This window comes from Mus musculus, chromosome 10 (assembly GCF_000001635.26).
Source record: "Mus musculus strain C57BL/6J chromosome 10, GRCm38.p6 C57BL/6J".
Lineage (NCBI taxonomy): Eukaryota > Metazoa > Chordata > Mammalia > Rodentia > Muridae > Mus > Mus musculus.
This window is the reverse complement of record NC_000076.6, coordinates 119,763,236-119,778,251: the sequence shown is the minus strand read 5'-3', so window position 1 is coordinate 119,778,251 and position 15,016 is coordinate 119,763,236. Positions and strand designations below refer to the sequence as shown.

The following is a 15,016-nucleotide window of genomic DNA, read 5'->3' as shown; positions in this document are numbered from 1 at the left end:
AACACATGAGGACAATGGATATTACCCCGTCTTTTTCTAGAAGGCTATAATGACAACAAGAGGGAATTGCATTAAAGATATTTCTGCATCAGGAAAATGAAAGTTATAGCAATTAGATCCATCCACAATCACTACGGTTTTCATTCGGAGGATTTGGGCTCTCTCCTCCCTCCCCAGTGACAGATGGTAACCTGTGGCAAATGCAGGGAGCACTAGAGAAGCAATGGACTTCTGGGAACCAGCTAACACTCTCAGGTTCTGTGACACCACTGAGAACAACTGACTAAGAAGCAACAACACACTGATGCCTTCATGCTAAAGAAACACAACCCTTCCAAGACAGACATGGGATGCCTGCCAATTTAACTGTTCCCACTTCTATCCATCATAGGTGCTACCACCCAATAACACACGACCAGACTTGAGTGGCTGAGTTTCATATACCCTAAGCCCCATTGAATAGCAGACTGGCATAGAGCTTCAGTCTCTGCAGATGTTTTGACATACATGAAAAACCTTAGTGATCAGAAGCAGAGATTTGAGAATAGAACACTAAGGTTCAGACACAGGTAGATTGGACATACAATGAAAGGAAAAAGAATGGAAGGGGTCTTGGAGCCATTGACATGCAGTCCACTCATTTCCTGAAAGGCCACGGATCTCTGAATTTAAAGTATCTTCCTTAATAGCACTTTAAAATTAAAGGCAAACTTGAAGTCACAGCCTTTGTATCAGTCTGAGTAGATCATGGCCAATGTGGATGGCAGATAACAGAAACACTGAATGCAATAAAGTTGCAATAGCTTTCCACCCCAGAGAGTGAAAGTTCTACACAATGGCCAGGCTGAGCCTCTAAGTCATGCTACCTAGAGCTTACAGTAATTTGACTTTTATTTACTTGAAGAAACTGATAAAAAAAAATCTGCTTAAGAAAATAGTAAAACTGAGGCCATCAGGATGGACAATAAGTAAGCTATTGTATTATTTGTCTCATAGAAAAGTTCTTAGTATTTTCTCTAGGTCCAGTGCCTGGTGATCTTTAGCTGCAAGGGAACCGGGAAGTGTGGGGAACAGACAACCCATGACCAGTACATGTCTCTCCCACAGAGAAGATGCCAGAGTTATTCAAAACTTCAATGATGTGGTGTTAACTCAGCTTTAGTATTAAAGTCTATCATGACAAGTGTTTCTGTTTTACAAACTCGGTCTGAGGGCATAAACACTAATATTATTAAAAGCTTAATCATGTATTTATAATCGATCTGACCTCTTGTAGCCATGGAAGCAAGCTGTCATGAGGCTATAATATTTTATGTTCACTGAGGCCCTAAAGTATATTGCCATCATATAGAGCATGCACACTCGGTTGAGCAGGGTTATTTTTAGCATGGGTCTAAAAGCATCACCGAGCCGGAAGAATCCAAGGCTCTAAAGCAAACAACTATCTTCATCTTGTCCATTAAGTGAGATCAGCTGGGCCCTAAGAGTGACACCCGTTACGAGGAGCAGATGCACATATCCTGCAGTGACCCATTTTAACCTTCAGGGCATCAATCAATAATGCCTGGCCATTTAGAACTAGTTAAGCACATACAACACATAGCTTCGAGAACTGGCCAAGCCCTTTGTACAATGCTAGCAGAAAACAGAAAACTCTCTCTCTAAACACTGTAAACAGCAAGGATTTCTTCTATCACACCTTTTAAGCCTCCTGGTGTCCAATAACATTCAGACCTCTCCGAATCTATCTATTCCTGGATTTGAAGGTCAAGATGAAACAATTCTGCATATCTTCATGAGACTGTAAGCACATGGGTGTGAAGAACATCTAAAGGAAACACCTCCACTCCTAACAAAAGACAGAAGCATGAAATCAAGTTTTCCAGTGCCTGGGATGGGATCTGAATTCTTCACCATGTGATTTTTTGCACTGTCTCTGGGTGAAAGCAGTAGACAATGTCTCGCTAACATTCTCTGAGGACTCTTGGGCCCCTGACAAGAAAGAGGACATGGAAATGAAACCCTAAGCTGCAGCATGGACTTCTCAGTGGTCCTCCTCTGCCATGTGCTAAGGAGGAAACATGGGTTGATCAGATGCCACTGCAGAGTGAGGAAGACACAGGGTATACCTGAAAGGAACTAGCACCAAAAGCAAGCTGGCCGGGAACACCTGCCGACCCCGGGTGCACAGAATCAACGGAAGTGTTGTGGGAACCAATGGTGGTGTTAGGGTGACTGATTATGTTGGGTCAATAGCACAAGATGGGCAACAAAGAAACAGAAGGTTTGCATTTTACTTCCCAAAGCACTGCTTGCTCTCCATGTATTTGATGCACGACCTCCAGGAAAAGGAGTAGAAAAGAAACAAAAATTTTATCAAAATGAGGAAGTGGGTGACAAGTTTCCACAGATAGGACTAAATTGATGAAATGAACTCTTCAATTGTGTGTATAAATCCTGAGGAGCTCATGGGATTCGCAATGAAGTCTGGGAAACTCTATAAAGAGAAGAGGTAAGCTGCCCTAACAACGTGGATAAGAAGAACGTGATATTTTTTTTCCCTCTGCACTGTCTCGACAATGCTAAATCTGAACCTCAGAAATGTCCTGAATTCAGGAAGGTTAATTAATACTTGTAGGCGTTAATATGATTTTATAGATGAGCTCAGACACTGAGAAGAAAATGCTACAACACACACTGTCAAGACAAAAGACCCATGCTGAAGACTCAGGTTCTTGCATTATAATAAATTAAAAAATTAAATAAAGATAAAATAGATTAAAATTTTAATGTAAGTCTGTATTCTACTCTCTAAAAGAGATAACTCAGTAGATGTCATGCTAGAAAACAAAGTTCAGCTCCCCAAAACACTCAGAAATGCCTTGCATGACACCCAATCTGTAGTCATAGCGCTTGGGAGTTGAAGCAAGGGATTCTTAGTGAGAGCTGGCCAGTCAGACTAGCCATGTTTTCCTTTTTTCTCTTCTTCTTTTTTTTTTTTTTTTTTTTTTTTTTTTTTTGGTTTTTGGAGACAGGGTTTCTCTGTATATATAGCCCTGGCTTTCCTGGAACTCAGTTTGTAAACCAGGCTGGCCTCGAACTGAGAAATACACCTGCCTCTGCCTCCCGAGTGCTGGGATTAAAGGCGTGCACCACCATGCCCGGCTGTTTGTGGATTCTTGGTTCACATGAGATACCCTGGCTCAATATATAAAGTGGATAGCAGGCTATGAGATTCCTAGCATTAACCTTGGGCTTCCACATGCATGTGTGCACACGCGCGCACACACACACACACACATACACACAATACACACAGACACATGTGATCATGCACGCACACAGAAACAAACAAAGAAAAATGTCTCAAGCTACTTTTAATCTGTAGGATTAGGTATGGTTGCAGAGAGCAGGTGATACCAGTTCATAGTGCCTTCTCCACCATGTGAGTTCTTTCTCTATTCTGAAAGAATTTAGAGGCAACTAATTCATGGTCAGGGTGGTGTCTCACAACAGTACAGACAACGGCCTTGCTGTCTTGTTGGGCCACAATTCTTAGCACATGGTTCTTTGCTCTCTTTGCATTCAAGAGCATTTTTTTCTGGTATCAGCTATTAATTCCACATTAAGGAAGCAGGGCAGAATAAAGGTCAAGAGAAAAGATACAATTAGCACAGGCACTTTTTAGAAAGTTCATGTGATACCTTAGTCTGCATTATTAGAGTCAGACCATGCACTCACACATAGCTTTGAGGTTGAGTACCCACGTTACAAAGGACAGCAGGGTTGGGTTACTAAAGACAGAAAGGCTGGGTGAGAAAAGTCAGTACTTACAATGTGTCTGCACCATGCTTTGACTTGACACCAGTAGTTTTAGCTTCTTATAAAAATATTGTAGTCTAGAACAGTGGCTCTCAACCTACGGGTCACCTTGCGAGCCTCCTCCCTGGATGTTGTAGAATGACTCTTTCAAGGGATCACACACCAGGCATCCCACATATCAGGTTGTACATTATGATTCACAGCAGTAGCAGAATTACAGTTATGAAGTAGCAATGAAAATAATCTTGTGGTTGGGGGTCACCGTCACCACAACATGAGAAACTGTATTAACGGGTTGAAGAATTAGGAAGGTTGAGAACCCCTGGCCTAGAAAGATGGACAAGGGAGTTTTCAAATATACAGAATGGAGGCTTGAAGAAGGTAGTTAAGTTGAGTACAGGATAGTGACAAAGACTGGAAACTCAAGTTTTTCATGCTATGACTCAAGGTTGACCATGGCTGCCTTTGGTGCAGCACACATTTTAAGGGAAGTCACAGGCATTCTGAAAATAGACATTTTATGCTTATACATCTCCAACTTGTCATTTTCTATCTACATAAATATCTAGAAAACTCTGCCTCTAATTAATCATAATAACACTGTATGGCCTACAGACTCATATATATTATGTATACATATACATATAAGTATAATTGCTGTGTCTGTAGAGTAAATGAATAAAGTGTGAAATTAGTACAGCTATTCTATTTTAATCCAATTTTCAATACACTTGTAACACAATAATGGTTTTACTTGTACAGTTACATATACAGTACTTATCATCACCATATACAATTCCACCACTCTGAACTCTTATTACAAGAACTCTTCTATCGCTAATGGCTAGTAGTGGTTTATAAAGTACTGAAAATTATCTCATAAAGAGCTATGATTGCAAAGAGGAGAACCATGTAATGAAACTTACTGGAACACTCCAAGGGCAGTGGCAATGATTGGAAAACATTATTTATTGTTTAAGTTCAAATTTGCAATTTACTACCAACTTGAAGATCAATAGCAATCTCCCGAATTTACAAAAGTTAGAATTATCTGTCTCCAAAGACTCAAATTTCAAAATTATATAGGGATGCACACATCCTTTTAAAGGCCAAATGAAACAAGGGGTTAATCTACAATGAGTTTATTCTTAACCTAAAGCCTGAGTGGGCAGTAGCCCAAGAGTATGTTGCCACAAAAATCATCCCAGATAGGGTGTTTTCTAAGTCAGTTGTATGGAGAAAGGTGTCAGAACATAGCACTGAGCTAGAATGTAGGAAAATGACCAGGTACTTCAATTTGTGTGAGGCTAATCTCAGTAGTCAACTTGACCTACATAGGAAATGCCTCCATCAGATTGACATGTAGGCCTGTCTGTGGGTCATTTGTTGATTACTAACTGATGTGTACAAGGGCCAAGCCTACTCTAGGGACTGTTGTTTAAGAACAAGTGGGTCTGGGCTCTATATAAAAATAGCACCCAAGCATGCCAAGACAAATGAGCAAGCAAATGGTATTTTATCTTGGTCTCTCCTTCAATGGCTTTCTTAGCTTCTCTCAATTAGCTGTAACCTATAAACCAAATAACTGCCTTCCTCCTGAATAACTTTTCGTCATGTTGCTTATGCCCACAACAGAAAGCAAACTAGAACACAGCACATATTACTAAACCCCTTTTACCTCCCTGCCTGTGGCCACACTCTCTGTCCCTGAAAATTTAACCCGATGATGTCCATGTGGAGTATGTATTCCTGTTTGGACAAAAGAAAAGCCACTGAGCAAATATAGAAAGTATTTCTGTGAGTATTAAAATGAAAGGCATGTCGACGCCTATTGGTTAAGTGACCAAGTGTGGTGTGAGCTTCCTCTTCTAGCTTCAGATCAACGAAGAGTCCAGGAGGTTACCCAGTCTCCTGTTTACGCTGAGAAACTGCAGTGGAGACTTTCCCTGCTGCTGGACTTCAGTGTTTTATGGAGAACCACTGAAATACCAAGATAGAAATGAATAAGTCTCATGAAGTAAGACAGAACAAAACGAAGTCTAAAAAGGAAAAGACATAATGACTTTAAAACTGAGAAACACTGGGGGACTATCATTATTATACAACACTGCACCCCAGAGGGCTTGTTTATGTCATAAAAATGAATTTTGCCTTTGGGCATTTTGTATGTAGTAAATTTAATGTTAAGAACCATGTGGTGAAGGTGTCTTGTGTAAGTTGACTCATGCACTGTGTATGGAGAGGAGTATTCAGATATGAAATTATCCGGAGAGCCATTTAATCAAACTCAAATTTAATCATTTGAATCACATATAAAATGGTGAGAAAATGACTGATTGAGACCTGAAAATCTCTTGATAGGAGCAGGTGCGTGCCACATGGTGGTCTGAATGAGAATGGGCCACATAGGCACATACATCTGAATGCATAGTCACCAGTTGCTGGAACTGTTTAGGGAGCATTGGGATTTAAGGTCTTAAAGGAGGAGATGCATCACTGAGGATGTGCCTTGAGATTTTAAAAGTCCACACCAGGCCCAGTGAATCTCTCTGCCTGAAGATCCAGATATAAAACTGCCAGCTACTGCTCTAGGACACATGTGCATCCCATGCTGATGATCACGGTCAAACTCTGTTAACCTGCAAGCTGGCCCCCCAGTGAAATGTTCTCTAAGAGTTGCCTTCATCATGATGTCTCTTCACAGCAACAGTGACAAAGACAGAAAGTCGGGAGAGTACTGGGAGACCATAGGGAGGAGGAGTTACAGACGGGGAGATAGAGCTCGGGTGGCATGAGGGGGAGAAAGGAAACAACAGAGCTGTATGTGTGAAGTGGGTAGGAGCAATGGAGAGACCTTTAAAAATGCTTGATGGGTACCTACATCAGGAGGCTGCAGAAGCCTCCGGCAACACGCATATACACATCTATGAAGATTTTTAATGGCGTTACTTCATAGCAGAGGGAGATGCTGTCTGCTACCATGCTTTCTGTTAGGATGCGTATGGACTAATCCTCGAAAACTACACAAGCTTATATTTATTAATATAAACGCCTTAGTCATGATGTGGCCTCACTGCAATAGAACAGTAAAGAAGACAAATACTTAGGGTCAAAGTCCGTGGCAGACAAGAGAGAATTAGTTCGTAATAGTGAAATGTAAAGGTGGTGGGGTGGTCACACAACTCCGAAGTGACTTAGGTAACTTAAAATGGCACATTACTAAAAATTGTTAACATAGGGGCCTTTATGCTACATATATTATACCTCAATATCCAAAAATCTTGAAAGAAATTTTCTTGTACGGAGAAAGGTGTCAGAACATAGCACTGAGCTAGAATTTTCCTGACCAGGTACTTCAAATTTGTGTGAGGCTAATCTCGGTAGTCAACTTGACCTACATAGGAAATGCCTCCATCAGATTGACATGTAGGCATGTCTGTGGGTTTCTAAAATTTTCTACTTTAGACCTACTAGGTGAGGCAGTTTGTACTGGCACACGTGGTACACTGAGGATTTGACTTAATTTTCCAACTGTGTCTGTATCACACATATGGTTTACAAGATATTTGCTACATTAAAACAGTTTTTTTTTTGAGAAATATAGTATCTGATGAGAAATATTTCTTTTGGGTGATATCCAAGTACTCTATCTAAACAGGTCTATGTCAAATAATTTAAAATATTAAAGTCATAGGAAAATATTACTTAAATATAGACTATTTGGTGAGCCAAAAATAGGTACTAGGCCTATCCTTTACCATGACTATGAGCAAATATGCTATCAGCATGAAAATTTGGAACTTGTTGATGCTATGTGCTGATTGATTGTGTTGTCATCTCTCTGAATCCCCTGAAGAGATGAGAATCTCTGGATGCCTCAAGTCCTCTATATACAAAGGCACAAACCCATATGGCATTGCATAACCGAATGGGCAGGACAGGACGGCACAAAACTTCATGACAACAAAAGGTTTTCTAATCACAGACAAACAAAACTGAATTTAAAAATCAAATGAATAATCGATCCTCGGCCAAGTAGCCTTGCATGACTTCACGGAAGTCTTGGTACTGAGCATGCTTGCTTCTCCCCTTGCATGGTCTCACATCCCATGCTATCACACCACAGAACCCTAACCAACCTGTGCAGATTTCAGGCTGCGTATTAAGAGTTGTTGTGTTTCTGAGGCGGCCTCAGCCTCAGCAGCAGCGGTCGCCATCTTGGTTCCAGGACTCAGCAGAACTTAGGAAATTAGTCTGAACAGGTTAGAGGGTGCGCCAGAGAACCGGACAGCTTCTGGGACAGGCAGAAGCACAGAGCCGCTGAGGCAGCACCCTTGGCGGGCCGCAGACAGCCGGCCACCGTCCGGACCAGAGGACAGGTGTCCGCCTGGCTTGGGAGGCGGCCTCGGCCTCAGCAGCAGTGGTCGCCATCTTGGTTCCAGGACTCCCTGGAACTTAGGAATTTAGTCTGCACAGGTGAGAGTCTGCACCACAGAAGCTGACAGCTTCTGGGAACTGCCAAAGCAACACAGCTTCTGAGAGAGGCCCTGTTTTGGGCCTTCTTCTTCGACCAGGAGGAGGTCCAAAAACAAGATATCTGCGCACCTTCCCTGTAAGAGAGCTTGCCAGCAGAGAGTGCTCTGAGCACTGAAACTCAGAGGAGAGAATCTGTCTCCCAGGTCTGCTGAGAGACGGTAACAGAGTCACCAGAAGAACAATCTCTAAACAGAGTCAACTATAACTACTAACTCCAGAGATTACCAGATGGCGAAAGGTAAACGTAGGAATCCTACTAACAGGAACCAAGACCACTCACCATCATCAGAACCCAGCACTCCCACTTCGCCCAGTCCAGGGCACCCCAACACACCCGAAAACCTAGACCTAGATTTAAAAGCATATCTCATGATGATGGTAGAGGACATTAAGAAGGACTTTAATAAATCACTTAAAGAAATACAGGAGAACACTGCTAAAGAGTTACAAGTCCTTAAAGAAAAACAGGAAAACACAATCAAACAGGTAGAAGTCCTTACAGAAAAAGAGGAAAAAACATACAAACAGGTGATGGAAATGAACAAAACCATACTAGACCTAAAAAGGGAAGTAGACACAATAAAGAAAACTCAAAGTGAGGCAACACTGGAGATAGAAACCCTAGGAAAGAAATCTGGAACCATAGATTTGAGCATCAGCAACAGAATACAAGAGATGGAAGAGAGAATCTCAGGTGCAGAAGATTCCATAGAGAACATCGGCACAACAATCAAAGAAAATGGAAAATGCAAAAAGATCCTAACTCAAAATATCCAGGAAATCCAGGACACAATGAGAAGACCAAACCTACGGATAATAGGAGTGGATGAGAATGAAGATTTTCAACTCAAAGGACCAGCAAACATCTTCAACAAAATTATTGAAGAAAACTTCCCAAATATAAACATACAAGAAGCCTACAGAACTCCAAATAGACTGGACCAGAAAAGAAATTCCTCCCGACACATAATAATCAGAACATCAAATGCACTAAATAAAGATAGAATACTAAAAGCAGTAAGGGAAAAAGGTCAAGTAACATATAAAGGCAAGCCTATCAGAATTACACCAGATTTTTCACCAGAGACTATGAAAGCCAGAAGAGCCTGGACAGATGTTATACAGACACTAAGAGAACACAAATTTCAGCCCAGGCTACTATACCCGGCCAAACTCTCAATTACCATAGATGGAGAAACCAAAGTATTCCACGACAAAACTAAATTCACCCATTATCTCTCCACGAATCCAGCCCTTCAAAGGATAATAACAGAAAAAAACCAATACAAGGACGGGAACCACGCCCTAGAAAAAACAAGAAGACAATCCCTCAACAAAACTAAAAGAAGACAGCCACAAGAACAGAATGCCAACTTTAACAACAAAAATAACAGGAAGCAACAATTACTTTTCCTTAATATCTCTTAACATCAATGGTCTCAACTCCCCAATAAAAAGACATAGACTAACAAACTGGCTACACAAACAAGACCCAACATTTTGCTGTTTACAGGAGACACATCTCAGAGAAAAAGATAGACACTACCTCAGAATAAAAGGCTGGAAAACAATTTTCCAAGCAAATGGTATGAAGAAACAAGCTGGAGTAGCCATCCTAATATCTGATAAGATTGACTTCCAACCCAAAGTCATCAAAAAAGACAAGGAGGGGCACTTCGTTCTCATCAAAGGTAAAATCCTCCAAGAGGAACTCTCAATTCTGAATATCTATGCTCCAAATACAAGGGCAGCCACATTCATTAAAGAAACTTTAGTAAAGCTCAAAGCATACATTGCACCTCACACAATAATAGTGGGAGACTTCAACACACCACTTTCACCAATGGACAGATCATGGAAACAGAAACTAAACAGGGACACACTGAAACTAACAGAAGTGATGAAACAAATGGATCTGACAGATATCTACAGAACATTTTATCCTAAAACAAAAGGATATACCTTCTTCTCAGCACCTCATGGTACCTTCTCCAAAATTGACCACATAATAGGTCACAAAACAGGCCTCAACAGATTCAAAAATATTGAAATTGTCCCATGTATCCTATCAGATCACCATGCACTAAGGCTGATCTTCAATAACAACAAAAAAAAAATAACAGAAAGCCAACACTCACGTGGAAACTGAACAACACTCTTCTCAATGATACCTTGGTCAAGGAAGGAATAAAGAAAGAAATTAAAGACTTTTTAGAGTTTAATGAAAATGAAGCCACAACGTACCCAAACCTTTGGGACACAATGAAAGCATTTCTAAGAGGGAAACTCATAGCTCTGAGTGCCTCCAAGAAGAAACGGGAGAGAGCACATACTAGCAGCTTGACAACACATCTAAAAGCTCTAGAAAAAAAGGAAGCAAATTCACCCAAGAGGAGTAGACGGCAGGAAATAATCAAACTCAGGGGTGAAATCAATCAAGTGGAAACAAGAAGAACTATTCAAAGAATTAACCAAACGAGGAGTTGGTTCTTTGAGAAAATCAACAAGATAGATAAACCCTTAGCTAGACTCACTAGAGGGCACAGAGACAAAATCCTAATTAACAAAATCAGAACTGAAAAGGGAGACATAACAACAGATCCTGAAGAAATCCAAAACACCATCAGATCCTTCTACAAAAGGCTATACTCAACAAAACTGGAAAACCTGGACGAAATGGACAAATTTCTGGACAGATACCAGGTACCAAAGTTGAATCAGGATCAAGTTGACCTTCTAAACAGTCCCATATCCCCTAAAGAAATAGAAGCAGTTATAAATAGTCTCCCAGCCAAAAAAAGCCCAGGACCAGACGGGTTTAGTGCAGAGTTCTATCAGACCTTCAAAGAAGATCTAATTCCAGTTCTGCACAAACTTTTTCACAAGATAGAAGTAGAAGGTACTCTACCCAACTCATTTTATGAAGCCACTATTACTCTGATACCTAAACCAAAGAAAGATCCAACAAAGATAGAGAACTTCAGACCAATTTCTCTTATGAATATCGATGCAAAAATCCTCAATAAAATTCTCGCTAACCGAATCCAAGAACACATTAAAGCAATCATCCATCCTGACCAAGTAGGTTTTATTCCAGGGATGCAGGGATGGTTTAATATACGAAAATCCATCAATGTAATCCACTATATAAACAAACTCAAAGACAAAAACCACTTGATCATCTCGTTAGATGCAGAAAAAGCATTTGACAAGATCCAACACCCATTCATGATAAAAGTTCTGGAAAGATCAGGAATTCAAGGCCCATACCTAAACATGATAAAAGCAATCTACAGCAAACCAGTAGCCAACATCAAAGTAAATGGAGAGAAGCTGGAAGCAATCCCACTAAAATCAGGGACTAGACAAGGCTGCCCACTTTCTCCCTACCTTTTCAACATAGTACTTGAAGTATTAGCCAGAGCAATTCGACAACAAAAGGAGATCAAGGGGATACAAATTGGAAAGGAGGAAGTCAAAATATCACTTTTTGCAGATGATATGATAGTATATATAAGTGACCCTAAAAATTCCACCAGAGAACTCCTAAACCTGATAAACAGCTTCGGTGAAGTAGCTGGATATAAAATTAACTCAAACAAGTCAATGGCCTTTCTCTATACAAAGAATAAACAGGCTGAGAAAGAAATTAGGGAAACAACACCCTTCTCAATAGTCACAAATAATATAAAATATCTCGGTGTGACTCTAACTAAGGAAGTGAAAGATCTGTATGATAAAAACTTCAAGTCTCTGAAGAAAGAAATTAAAGAAGATCTCAGAAGATGGAAAGATCTCCCATGCTCATGGATTGGCAGGATCAACATTGTAAAAATGGCTATCTTGCCAAAAGCAACCTACAGATTCAATGCAATCCCCATCAAAATTCCAACTCAATTCTTCAACGAATTAGAAGGAGCAATTTGCAAATTCATCTGGAATAACAAAAAACCTAGGATAGCAAAAACTCTTCTCAAGGATAAAAAAAACCTCTGGTGGAATCACCATGCCTGACCTAAAGCTTTACTACAGAGCAATTGTGGTAAAAACTGCATGGTACTGGTATAGAGACAGACAAGTAGACCAATGGAAAAGAATTGAAGACCCAGAAATGAACCCACACACCTATGGTCACTTGATCTTCGACAAGGGAGCTAAAACCATCCAGTGGAAGAAAGACAGCATTTTCAACAATTGGTGCTGGCACAACTGGTTGTTATCATGTAGAAGAATGCGAATCGATCCATACTTATCTCCTTGTACTAAGGTCAAATCTAAATGGATCAAAGAACTTCACATAAAACCAGAGACACTGAAACTTATAGAGGAGAAAGTGGGGAAAAGCCTTGAAGATATGGGCACAGGGGAAAAATTCCTGAACAGAACAGCAATGGCTTGTGCTGTAAGATCGAGAATTGACAAATGGGACCTAATGAAACTCCAAAGTTTCTGCAAGGCAAAAGACACCGTCAATAAGACAAAGAGACCACCAACTGATTGGGAAAGGATCTTTACCTATCCTAAATCAGATAGGGGACTAATATCCAACATATATAAAGAACTCGAGAAGGTGGACTTCAGAAAATCAAATAACCCCATTAAAAAATGGGGCTCAGAACTGAACAAAGAATTCTCACCTGAGGAATACCGAATGGCAGAGAAGCACCTGAAAAAATGTTCAACATCCTTAATCATCAGGGAAATGCAAATCAAAACAACCCTGAGATTCCACCTCACACCAGTCAGAATGTCTAAGATCAAAAATTCAGGTGACAGCAGATGCTGGCGAGGATGTGGAGAAAGAGGAACACTCCTCCATTGTTGGTGGGATTGCAGGCTTGTACAACCAACCACTCTGGAAATCATTCTGGCGGTTCCTCAGAAAATTGGACATAGTACTACCGGAGGATCCAGCAATACCTCTCCTGGGCATATATCCAGAAGATGCCCCAACTGGTAAGAAGGACACATGCTCCACTATGTTCATAGCAGCCTTATTTTTAATAGCCAGAAGCTGGAAAGAACCCTAATGCCCCTCAACAGAGGAATGGATACAGAAAATGTGGTACATCTACACAATGGAGTACTACTCAGCTATTAAAATGAATGAATTTATGAAATTCCTAGCCAAATGGATGGACCTGGAGAGCATCATCCTGAGTGAGGTAACACATTCACAAAGGAACTCACACAATATGTACTCACTGATAAGTGGATATTAGCCCCAAACCTAGGATACCCAAGATATAAGGTACAATTTGCTAAACACATGAAACTCAAGAAGAATGAAGACTGAAGTGTGGACACTATGCCCCTCCTTAGAATTGGGAACAAAACACCTATGGAAGGAGTTACAGAGACAAAGTTTGGAGCTGAGATGAAAGGATGGACCATGTAGAGACTGCCATATCCAGGGATCCACCCCATAATCAGTATACAAACGCTGACACCATTGCATACCCTAGCAAGATTTTATCGAAAGGACGCAGATGTAGCTATCTCTTGTGAGACTATGCCGGGGCCTAGCAAACACAGAAGTGGATGCTCACAGTCAGCTAATGGATGGATCACAGGGCTCCCAATGGAGGAGCTAGAGAAAGTACCCAAGTTGCTAAAGGGATCTGCAACCCTATAGGTGGATCAACATTATGAACTAACCAGTACCCCGGAGCTCTTGACTCTAGCTGCATATATAGCAAAAGATGGCCTAGTCGGCCATCACTGGAAAGAGAGGCCCATTGGACACGCAAACTTTATATGCCCCAGAATAGGGGAACGCCAGGGCCAAAAAGGGGGAGTGGGAGGGTAGGGGAGTGGGGGTGGGTGGGTATGGGGGACTTTTGGTATAGCATTGGAAATGTAAATGAGCTAAATACCTAATAAAAAATGGAAAGGGAAAAAAAAGAGTTGTTGTGTTTCTAATGCACATAGAAAGCTTTCTGCTTTTATAGAAACCTAATTTGAAGAGTTTTGATATGTTTCTACCCTCATTCCTTCCCACGGATGTATCAGATTATTATGTTCGGATTGTATTGTATTAGAATGCCTGATTTTTGAAATTGAAGTTTGAGTTGCTGACTCGAGCCTCATGAAAATCATTATGTGAATTCTGGCTTGGGATTAAAACAGGATCTCTAATCATCTCAAAAAAAAATGACCCTAAATATACTTCTGCCATTTTGTTACACATATGTGTACAGTGATAACCTCAACATGGTTACTTATAAAAATCAAAAATAGCAACCGACCAAGTATTTACAATGCTAGTTCCATGAAATAATATTTAGCTAAGTTTTAACACCCTATGTCAAAATAAACAAGGACATCTCCATTATTAATAGCTAAATCTTTGTCTTTTATAAATGGTAAAATTATGCTTGTGCAAAAGAACTGTTTTAAAATAAAATTGTTCTCAGGAGATAGTTATGCTTGGCTCCTGTCTGCAAGTATAGCAGAGTGTCATTAATAGTGTCAGGGGTGGGCTCTCTTCCATGGGGTGGGTCTCAGAGTGGGCCAGTCATTGGTTGACCATTCCCTCAATGTCTGCTCCATTAGCATAACTGTCATCTGAGAGGCTTCATCCAGCAGCTGATGGAAACAGATGCAGACACACAGCCACACATTAGGTAGAGCTCAGGGAGTCTTATGAAAGAGTTGA

General features: G+C 40.6%; 1 protein-coding gene across 9 annotated transcripts in view; it reads right to left on the bottom strand.

The window, feature by feature from the left end:
- The window catches only part of Grip1 (glutamate receptor interacting protein 1), a 634,030-nt gene that overhangs the window by 309,016 nt on the left and 309,998 nt on the right, over positions 1-15,016 (bottom strand). The gene's annotated exons all lie outside the window — the stretch shown is intronic.